This window comes from Triticum dicoccoides, chromosome 1B (genome assembly GCF_002162155.2).
Source record: "Triticum dicoccoides isolate Atlit2015 ecotype Zavitan chromosome 1B, WEW_v2.0, whole genome shotgun sequence".
NCBI classification, from domain to species: Eukaryota; Viridiplantae; Streptophyta; class Magnoliopsida; order Poales; family Poaceae; genus Triticum; species Triticum dicoccoides.
The window spans coordinates 320,481,946-320,493,645 of NC_041381.1; the positions used below are offsets into that span (position 1 = coordinate 320,481,946).

At 47.5% G+C, this 11,700-nt stretch overlaps 1 pseudogene; it reads right to left on the reverse strand.

Annotated features, from left to right (window-relative positions):
• Positions 1-7,913: 7,913 nt before the first annotated feature.
• On the reverse strand, positions 7,914-8,050 carry LOC119351599 (annotated as a pseudogene).
• Between the last annotated feature and the right edge of the window lie 3,650 nt (positions 8,051-11,700).

The window sequence follows — 11,700 nt, forward strand, 5'->3', positions numbered from 1 at the left end:
CACCGCGGTTCCTATTAGCTGGTCCTGACGCCCCTTCGATGAAACCTCCCGTTGGCCCCAGGAAAGGTCTCTCGGCCGAGCCATCACTCTGCCATGCATACCCCCGCCCACCACCTGTGGACGAGGATCCCCGGTGATGTCCGTCTCCATAAGCATTAAATCCATCATCACCCCATTGACCACGAGGCGCCGACGAGTCACCCCCCCTCGCCGGAGCCATTTGCACCTGAGCCTACTCCAACACCGGCGCCGACGGATTCTGCGGCTGCCGAGCCACAAAATGCGGCGGCCTGGCCCCGGTCTGAATCGCCGTGGGACGAAGCTGGCCACCCAAGGCCGGAGTAGGCAGCCTAGGATTCGGTGTGCCACGACCCGCGACGGCCACTGGGAGTGGCGCCGGTGGCCTAGGGCCGCCCCGACCCCCGGCTGGCGCAGGTGGTCTACCCGCCGGCAGAGTCCCGCGGCCCACCACGCCGAACCTGGGGAGACCGCCATGGAGCGTTGGTCTAGGGCCGCTCGCACCCTGAGCTGCCTGGCTGGACGCCGGAGGAACGGCCGCACGCCCAGCCCCGAGCGGCAGCCCAGTGCGGCCCCAACCCGCGCCCTGCGACGCCGTATCCCCGTCGCGCCCGCCTCCAGCAGGCAGCGGCAGACCTCCGCGCCCCGCGCCACCCGTCACACCGGACACGCCGGTCTTTGCCGGGGGCGGACCTCCGCCCGCCATGCCGCGGAAGGGAGGAATCCGGCGGGCATGCCCCGCACCACGGGCAGCGAAACACGACCGCAAGGTAGGTTGAAGAACCCTAAATCGCGCCGATTGAAAGCCCTCAGCCGTCTCGTCGACCGTGCATGGGGAAGTATCGATCAGTCCCGTCGTACGTACCTGGTTAACCTGGGCCTCATACCCAGTTAACTCAGGCCCGCACAAGTCAAGGCCCGGCTCACTCAGAGCCGGCCCATCAGCAAACTCATCGCGCTCTCGGCCCAGGAGAGCGTTCAAACGCGTCTCCCGCAGCAGCGAGATCCCGATCGGCCGTCTCGTCGGCGATCTCGCCATGGCCACCGCCAGCACACCACCAGAACGGACTGGCCTCTTCTTCCTCTTCACTTGAGTCCATGAGTCCGGATGAATCAGATCAAAAAGAGTTAGGTTTGGTAGACTAACCTTAGGAAGGGGGCCCTTCCATGGCCTGACTGCCGTCGCCGCCGTTCTACGATGCACCACTCGCCTGACCATCTCCTTCCTCTCGCCCGCATGGAGCCCCACCCTTGCCGGATCTTCCACTGGCAAAACCCTATCCACCGTCGAGGCCACCTCATCCTCATCATATCCCGCATGGAAGAACTCGCAGAAGAGATCCGAGGGAGTCGGCGTTGGTGGAGAATTTTCCGGATCGTCGCCGTCTCCGTCCGCATCGTCCTCCTCGGCTCCGGCCAGCGCCCAGAAACGACCGCCAACCCGAGGTCGAGCCACCGCCCCTGCGCGCGCAGGCCCGGCGATCCCCGGAGGAGCACCCGCGTCGCCCCCCCTGTCGCCCCACATCTGATAGGCGGCGAGCCAATGTTTACTTGTCCCAGGCAAAAAGTATATAACGGAACTGGAAATTCATATAAAGTCTAACTTGGACTTTTACCGTCTTGCATTAGGCCAATGTTACAAGAAAATAAAGAATGATACTCCCTCCGTTTCTAAATATTTATCTTTCTAGAGATTTCAACAAGTGACTACATACGGAGCAAAATGAGTGAATCGACACTCTAAAATATGTCTATATACATCTGTATGTGGTAGTCCATTTCAAATCTCTAAAAAGACAATTATTTAGGAACGGAGGGAGTATAATGGAATGGAGAAAACCAGACTCAGCAAAAGACAAGATTACATGGAGAACAGAAAAACATGATGCTTGCAATTTTAAGCCGGGCACAAGGAACTCCTCTACCGCCTGCCATGCGCTGGGAGAAGATACAGCGTGCACCCCTCGCTCCCTAGTGCGTCTTTTTGGACAGACCCATGCGCGGCACGTTCTATTTCTAAAATTTCATTTTCCTAATTTAAATTAAAAAATTCTATTATTTTCTTTTTTACTATTTTAAATAATTTGGTATTTCAAAACATTTTTAAATAATAGTGCATTTTAAAAAATGTTCAAAATTCATAAAATGTTTGTGATTTAAAAAAAATGTTCGTGTTCATTATTTTGAAAACAAGTTCATGGATTTAAAAATACCTTGTGATTATGCAAAAATAAGATGTCCACCTATCCAAAAAAGATTCATGATTTCAATAAAAATGTTCGTGTAATCAAAAAATATTATGAAATTGAACAAATGTTCACAAATTCAAAAAAATCCAATAATTTCTTAATGTTCAAAAAATTCAAAAAACATTCATGAATTACAAAAAAATATCAATTCAGAAAATGTTTAAGCATTTCAAAAACATTCGTTAAAACAAATAAATTTTCATGAATTACAAACTTTCTTCCCCAATTTTCCAAAAATGTTCATCGATTCAAAAAATGTCCGGCCATGCAAAACAAATTTCGCGGGTTTAACAGAAATGCTTACGAATTTGTAAAAAGTGTTCATAGTTTTTAAAATTATTCATGAATTTTTGAAAAATACTAATTGAATTTAGAAAATGTTTGTGATTTGAAATATGTTCACGAGTTCAGGAAATGTTCATGATTTAAATGCTTATGATTTGAGAAAATATGTTCAAAAATTTGAAAGATGGTCACAAAAAGATGAAGAAAAGAAAAAAAAGATGAAAAAAAGTTGAATTTTTTTAAAAAATAACATAAAATAAAAACTAAAAGGAAAAGTAAAGAAAAAACCGGAAGAAAAATAAAGATAAAACGGAAAAAACGTGCAGGGAAGGTTTTAGAGCCTTCCCAAAACAGGTGGGGATGGAATCGGAAATGGGCCGGCCCAAAAGAGAATCGGACGTTGTAAGGGGGGTACGCGCTAGGTCGCTAACGCGCCAAATAGGAGAGCCCGCGGCACGTTATTACGGCGATGATGTCTCCTGTGCTGACGACGCCCTGCGAAGGAACTGGGGTTTCCAGGGAGCCATGCCCAGAGGTGTTTTAAAGTTTGTATGGTCCAAGATGTTGATGTAACACGGGCTACCAACAGTCCAAAACTGCACCGCACGGACCTGAGTGGACCTAATACGGGTAACTAAACGCAACCTGGATGCACGGTCCGTTCCTGGCTGAAACACATGCGGACACAAGGGGCATGTTTCGTTGCGAGCATATTTTTGGGCACTTTGAATACTTGTCCCAGTTAGGCCCTGTTTACGAAAGCAAGCAAAACACATCATCTGTACATCCTTTGGTTATCTGCATGTAGGCTGACTACATTAGTGAAGCAATTTTTTCCTGGCGTTTAGTTGTTTGCATTGGCTGAGTTGATGCATGTGCCCTGTATTTGGTTGCACATAGGTAACGTGATTAAGAGTTACAGTAGAATTCCTTGACGGTGTGCTCGCGATGATGGCGTCAGTGTAGGCCGCAGACAAGGACGCCGAGAGGAACGACGCCGCCGTGGCGCCGGGCATGACATGTCATCCATCCGGCAAGGTTGACGATGATCAGTGAGAACACAAAGAAGCCACTCCGAATTTTGTCTAAGTCATAAATCATCACATGACCACCTTGTAAAAGTATTTGGGAAGCGTAGAACCCTTTGTCTCGGGCTGCATGTATATATTTAGGCAAAGCCTTGGCATACAAGTTACAAGGGGAGATCGATGGAACGATCAGGAGATCGACCGGATAGGTCGTTACAGGAAGATCGGGAACAGAAGAAAGGATAGAACTAGATACAGAATTTAAACAAAGACTTCTATCCCTATACGTATATTCCAACACTCTCCCTCAATCTAAACCTCAAGGAGCTTTGCCAAGGTTAAGATTGTACTTGAAATCATTCAACCTTCTTTCGATAAGAGGTTTTGTAAAACCATCTGCAAGCTGATCTCCTGTAGGAATAAACCGAATTTCCAGAAGCTTTCGAGCTACTCTTTCTCTGACAAAATGGAAATCAACTTCAATGTGTTTTGTTCGTGCATGAAAAACAGGATTTGCTGAGAGATATGTTGCACCAATATTATCACACCACAATCTCGCAGCCTGTGGAGTTTTAACTCCAAGCTCATAAAGTAACGTTTGTATCCACATTACTTCAGCTGTAGCATTAGCCAAGGCCTTATATTCAGCCTCTGTGCTTGACCTAGATACTGTGGCCTATTTTCTTGCACTCCATGACACAAGGTTAGTTCCCAGAAATACAGCAAAACCACCTGTAGATCTTCTATCATCAGCACACCTTGCCCAGTCAGCATCAGAATATGCAGTAACAAGCATAGAAGAAGACTTGGTAATGTTGAGACCAAGACCTTCTGAGAACTTGAGATACCTTAAAATTCTTTTGACTGCAGTCCAGTGAGTAGTTCTAGGTGCATGTAAATATTGACATACCTTGTTCACTGAATAAGATATATCAGGACGAGTGAGTGTTAAGTATTGCAATGCACCTACAACACTCTTATAGTTTGTTGCATCCTCTAGTCCAAGAACTTCTCCACCTTCCACTGAAAGCTTTTCAGAAGTAGAAATTTGTGTATTAACTGGCTTGCAATTTTCCAATCCTACTCTCCTGAGAATGTTAGTTGTATACTTTTCCTGTGAGAGAAGTATGCCATCTTTAACTTGCTTTACCTCTATACCAAGGAAATAGTGAAGATCACCCAAGTCCTTAAGGGCAAATTCCAGCTTCAGATCTTTAAGCAAGCAAGTAGTGGCATCTGGACTTGAACTAGCAACAATTATATCATCAACATAAACCAACACAAAGATAGTGACACTGCCTTTATTAAAGAAGAACAATGAGGTATCTGCCTTGGATGGTATGAACCCAAGACGTTGCAACTGCATACTCAGACTGGAATACCAAGCTCTTGGGGCCTGCTTCAAACCATACAAAGCTTTATCCAACTTACAGACATGTTGTGGTGTGCTAGGATTCTCATAACCTGGTGGTTGCCGCATGAACACTTCTTCCTCAAGAACACCATGAAGAAACGCGTTCTGAACATCTAGCTGTCGTAGACTCCACCCTCTGGAAACAGCAATAGACAACACAAGACGAATAGTAGTTGACTTAATAACAGGACTAAAGGTATCTTCATAGTCAATTCCAAACCTTTGCTTAAATCCTTTGGCAACTAGTCTAGCCTTATACCTGTCTATGCTTCCATCAGACTTTCTTTTGATCTTATACACCCATTTGCAATCAATAACATTGTTTCCATACTTTGGTGGAACCAAGTGCCAAGTCTTATTTTTCATAAGTGCATTATATTCACTATCCATAGCTTCCTTCTAATTCTTATTAGCAAGCACATCATCCAAATTGAGTGGTTCACCAGTGGTAGTAAGGAATGCACGTTTGATTTTGTCATACCTTATTGTACCATCATTGTATCGTTTTTCCTTGACAATGCCTGATCGAGACCGTGTTTGCCGAGGAGTAGATGCAGGCAGCACAGGAGCAGTAGCTGCCACAGAAGATCCAGCCGGCACGTGATCCGAGGCGGATCCATGCAGCAGGCCAGCCGGATCAGGCACCTGATCCGATGCGGATCCCTGCCGCGCATGCACCTGATCCGATGCGGATCCATGCCGCGCATGCAGCGAATCAGCGCGCGCTGCGCCCGCCGCTGCATTACGCCCTCGCTCGAGGACAGCTGGTGTGGGGTCGGACCCGCACCCACGGTCGGTTGCGGTGGAAACCCGCGCCGCGTCCGATTCGCTCCCCCCCCCCCCGCACGAGGGCTGTCAGCGCGTGGGGAAACCGCGGGAGACGGCGAGGCGTCATTGGCGCGATGCGATGCGGCCGCGGGACCAGTGGGCTCCACCTGATCAGCGCGGTCGGCCACGAGACCAGGCGAGACCAGGCGCGCGGGAGAATCCTCGTGGGATCGCGCGCCGCCAGTAGGAGCCGCAGGCTAGGCAGGCGAATCCGCCTCGGATTGCCCGCTGTCAGCCAAATCTGCCGCGGTTTCCGTGCCCTCCCTGTCTTTTCCTTCACACATAAAATCACAGGGTAATTGTGCACTAATAGCATCAACAGAATCAAAATTTGCATGGGATTTTTGCACATGATCTCGTTCGTTTAATTCCCCCCACTATCAGGTAATATTGTAGGATCAGAGAGGAGAGCAATCTCTGCACGAAGCAAGGCGCCCGCATTGGGATGCAATTTGGAAAACGGAAAGAGTGTCTCATCAAAGATAACATCACGAGAAATATAGATACGTCCGGTAGAAATCTCAAGGCATTTATAACCTTTATGAAGATTATTATAACCAAGAAAAACACACTGTGTGGATCTAAACTCAAGTTTGTGATGATTGTAGGGACGCAAATTTGGGTAACATGCACACCCAAATATCTTTAGATAGTTGTAATCAGGTTTTTGATGATAGAGACGCTCTAATGGAGTGGTGTTTCCAATAACTTTGCTAGGGAGCCTATTGATAAGATAGGTGGCAGTGATAAAAGCTTCATCCCAGTACTTGAGAGGCATTGATGCATGAGCTAACAAGGAAAGGCCAACTTCAACAATGTGGCGATGTTTACGCTCGGCAGAGCCATTCTGTTGATGAGCATGAGGACAAGATACATGATGAGCAATCCCAATGCTACGGAAAAAAGAGTGGAGTTTCTCATACTCCCCTCCCCAGTCACTTTGGACAGCAAGAATTTTCCTATCAAATTGACGCTCAACTAGTTTCTAAAATTCTTGGAAAATAGAAAAGACTTCAGATTTGTATCGAAGCAAATAAATCCAAGTGAACTTGCTATAGTCATCGATAAAACTGACGTAATATTTTTTTCGACCAAAAGAATCTCGGGCATGGCCCCATACATCACTGAAAATAAGCTCTAATGGAGCATGAGACACACTAGTTGACTTGGGATAAGGAAGCTGATGGCTTTTGGCACATTGACAAGCTTCGCAAACAGACTCAGAAACTAGACTAGGAGACAAAGAAAGTTTGTCTTTATTGACTATTTGTTTGACAATGATCGAAGATGGATGCCCTAATCGTTGATGCCACCATGCCAAGGAGGGCTTGATGACGGAGTAGACGTGATGACGCTTGCGACCTATTGCTCCGGATGGAATGGGGTAGAGGCCGCCAACGCATCTACCGTGATGAAGTAGTTCCCTCGTTGCCCGATCCTTAATGAAAAAATAACGAGGGTGAGTTTCAAAGAAAACATTACTGTCGGTGGCTAGTCTAGACATGGAAGCAAGGTTTTTGTCAGCTTGAGGGACATGAAGCACATCTCTAAGAACAAGATTACGTTTGAGTGTAGGGGAATTAATAGAACTTTGACCGATATGACAAATATCCATACCTCCGCCACTGGCGGTTCGAATCTGATCGGTGCCATGGTAGCGCTCACGGAGGGCAAGTTGCTCGAGCTCGTTTGTCACATGATCCGTAGCGCCGGAGTCCACGTACCAGACGCCGTCACCACCCTGCTCACGCATAGCAGCCGCAACATGGCGATCCGAGGGCACAAAGTCCTCATCGTAGCGATGCCAGCAGTCAATCACCTCGTGACCAGACTTTTTGCAGAGCTGGCATCGGGGACGCGGACGTGAAGGAGGGCGGCGGCCGTTGTTGTTGTTGAAGCCGCCGCTGTTGCCGCTGGTGCTGTAGCCGCCCCCGCCATGGGAGCCAGAGCCCCCACCGGAGCGTGCGCCTTCTCCTGAAGAAGCGCCGCGCCCGCGCCCGCCGCCGCGCTGCCCCTGGTGACCGCGCCCACGAGAGGCGGAGTTGACGGAGGACTGCCGAAGATCGCCGCCATGGAGGAGGGTGAGGCGGGCATCAAAACTGAGCAGCTGGCTGTATAGCTCTTGGACGGTGATGGGTTCCACCCTGGCGGCGAGTGAAGAGACCACCGGGTTGTACTCCATATCCAAGCCGGCAAGAATTTTGGAGACGATCTTCGGATCAAATAGGGCCGAAGCCGTGCTTGCGACCTCATCAGTGAGACTTTTGATCTTACCAAGATAATCGGCCATGGACATATTACCTTTCTTGAGGTTGGTGAGCTCGATGCGAGTGTTTATCGCTTGGGCTTGGCTCTGAGCAGCAAACATGCCGTGGATGGTGTTCCACACCTCGGCCGGCGTCTGGAACGTGGCGACATGGGCAAGAATCTCACGGGAAAGTGAACCCATTAAGTATCCTTGGAGTTGTTGCTGCTGTGCATACCAGAGGGATCTCGCAAAGTTGACGACTTGTTCATCTTTGCCTTCCTTGGTGATGGTGAGGGTGGCTGGCGGTGGCGGGCTCGTCGCGTCGAGGTGATGCTCCATCTGGGCACCTCTGATCTGCGGGGGCACAATGGCCTTCCAGAGCAGGAAGTTGCCCCGCATAAGCTTCTCCTGTGGTGGCGATCCGAGGGAGGTGGTGTTGTGGGTGGAGGTGGAAGATGATGCGAAGGTGGAGGATGGGGTGGTGGCGAGCGCACCCATGGTGCTTGGGGTCATGGCCGCGGTGGTGGTGGACATAGCCTCGGTCGCGAAGGTAGCTAAATGCAATCTCTCTCGATTGGATGAGGAAGAGGCTCTAATACCATGTAAAAGTATTTGGGAAGCGTAGAACCCTTTGTCTCGGGCCGCATGTATATATTTAGGCAAAGCCTTGGCATACAAGTTACAAGGGGAGATCGATGGAACAATCAGAAGATCGACCGGATAGGTCTTTACAGGAAGATCGGGACCAGAAGAAAGGATAGAACTAGATACAGAATTTAAACAAAGACTTCTATCCCTATACATATATTCCAACACACCTTAGTACAATAGGAAGATACACATATACTCGTCTATGATTGTTAAAATGGAAAAACGTACAGCATGAAAGTGGTGTGAAACATTGAGACGAAGCTACTGGTAAATGGAATTTCAAGCAATCGACAACGAGCGATGAATTTGACGAAATTTGACCAAAATATCTTCAAACATGAACACGAAATTAAGCATTTACGGTCAACAAAACTACAAACCATTGTCTGAATGGAACCACGACATCGATGTGCATCTTTTTCGTGTAGACCTTATCTCAAATCAGAGCACCCTTACATATATTACAAGGGACTGAAAGAGATTAAGAAGTCTCCTTAAAACATACCACACATATGATTCATTCAGTATACCAGAAAGATGTAAATCTCAAAACAGAGAAAGTACAACACGAAAGTCGTGTGAAACATCGAGATGAAGCTACTCGTCAAACAAATTTTGAAACGGTCGACAATGCGCGATGAATTTGACGGAATTCGTCAAAAATATCTCCAAATATGAACATAAAATTGAGCATTTACGGTCGACGAAACAACGAACCGATCGTCTGAATGGAACCACAACATCAATGTGCATCACCGCGGGAAAAAAACATCAATGTGCATCTTTTTTTAAACCTTATCTTGAATCGAAGCACCGTTATGCAGCTTAGAATCTGAAGAGATTAAGAAAATATTAAAGTAGAACACGTGCAAACTCATCTACATGTGTATCCAGCATGCACGAGCTTACACGTAAGTGCACCAAGAGAGCCATCCAACTCTTTTGCATTGCTCGAGTCTGACTCACTGGAAACAGCCAATTCTGCCGTTCCCTTGATTGCACGACGAGGATTGCTTTAAGTTTCATGTGGCCCAAAAATCTGATGCAGCCAGTCAACCAAACATGTCATTAAGTTCCGCGTGCGGTGCCAAAGGCGGTCTTTTCAGAGCAGTGTTTATCTGCGATAGATACGACACAGATTGACGGGTCCCCCAGACTGGAGGTAGGGACATCCACAGTTCCAGCTCCGAGACGGGCGGTCCCTGCTCCAATGGTGGAGGGGGATGGGAGTCGACGGCACTAGGCCCCTCTCGCATGCCCTCTACCACCGAGCCCTGCGGTGAACACTCATGCACCCTCTACAGCGACATTTGCTGAGGAGAGATCGACTATTCACATCGACGAGCGGGCAGACGTGCCGGTGGGTGGACACTCACCGATGGTCCGACCCTCTTATCCCACGACGGAGGTTGTGGGACCAGTCGGACATGCGGCAGGTGCCACGGTCCAGGCTGGGAGGACAACTGAGGAGGTGATTGCCTTTGGTGGGATCCTGGACCCGTTGTCCGGCGACAGACGTGTTAGCCATTGGGTCCAGGCCCAACCAGATGTCGATGACTTGCAGCTGGGGCGAGCTATACAGGTCGCTAAGCTTCGTGGTATCAAAGCGACTACAGGTATGTCAGTTAATACAAGTTGTTCCTTATTACATTTTTTTAGAAAATGATATTATTCATAATGGGGGCAACTTAGGGATATCTCTAGGTTCTAACCGGAAGGAAATAGCAAAATTAGTTAATGACATGTTAGATCTAGAAGCTGAGAGGACATTCGAAATGATCCGAAATATTGCGGTCGTAAGGCCTATGAATGATGATGAGATTAATAATTTGGGGATCCCAGCACTTGAGAGTTTCTGTGAGGATCTCATGCGCTCTCCGGAGGGCGATGCTGAGGTAGAAGAAATTGAGTCAGAGGGGTATGTGGCTCCTCTGTCGTCTAATCGCATGAGACTGACTGCTCCTAGTCAAGTTGACGCGGCGGGGGTGCACGATAAAACGAAATGATCCTGGAGGAAGGTTTACCCTGTATCAGCAGTTTGTCGAAGTGCGAGAATCAAATTCAAGAAAAAATTCCATGATGACAAATTGAAGGACTCTTTTGGAATAGCAGCGGTCTAGTAGACTTGGCTAAACAAAGGTTCCTTGCGGAAGCGTCACTAGAGCACAATCTAGACTTTATCGCCCTACTAGAAATGGGTAGGGATAACTTCACATCACAATTTCTTGGTACCTTATCTGGTGAGATTTTGATTGGCACTGTCTCCCTCCAAGGGGACAATCCGTAGGGATTTTACTTGGGGTTAAGTGTGAAACGTTATAGGTATTGAATGTTGTCCACGGAGATTATGCCGTGAAATTCGTGTTAAGTCAAAACTTGACGGGTTTAGGTGGGCCTTAGTGGCTGTGTATGGGGCCGCCCAACCGGAGTTCAAACCATATGTCCTAGTTGATCTTGTGAGAAACTGTGGGGATGAAAGGTTACCAATACTAGTGGGAGGAGATTTTTAATGTCATAAGGAGAAAGAAGAAAAGACTAATGACAACTTCGATGGAAGGTGGTCATTCATGTTTAATATGATTATTGAGAGTCTTAATATGAGGGAGATCAAATTAACAGGTAGATAGTTCACTTGGGACAACACGCTATTGAACCCCACATATGAAAAGTTAGACAGGGTGCTCACTTGTGTTGATTGGGAACAAAAATTCCCCCTTGTAATGGTGCAGGCGTTACTGTAACGCCCGGATAATCATGCTACAGTGATCTCACGTTAATGGTGACACGTCACCTCTGTCACTGTAATTAATCTCGGGTTAATTCAAAATCGTTTCAAATTTAAATCCTAAATAAGTCAAACGTCAAAAGTTTTCAAATATTAAAATAAAATGTTCGGGCCATGTCTAATATTGCATCGGTAATTATGGCGTAGTAAACACCTTTTTATAAAATGCCTAAATACTTTTAAATGAATTAAAC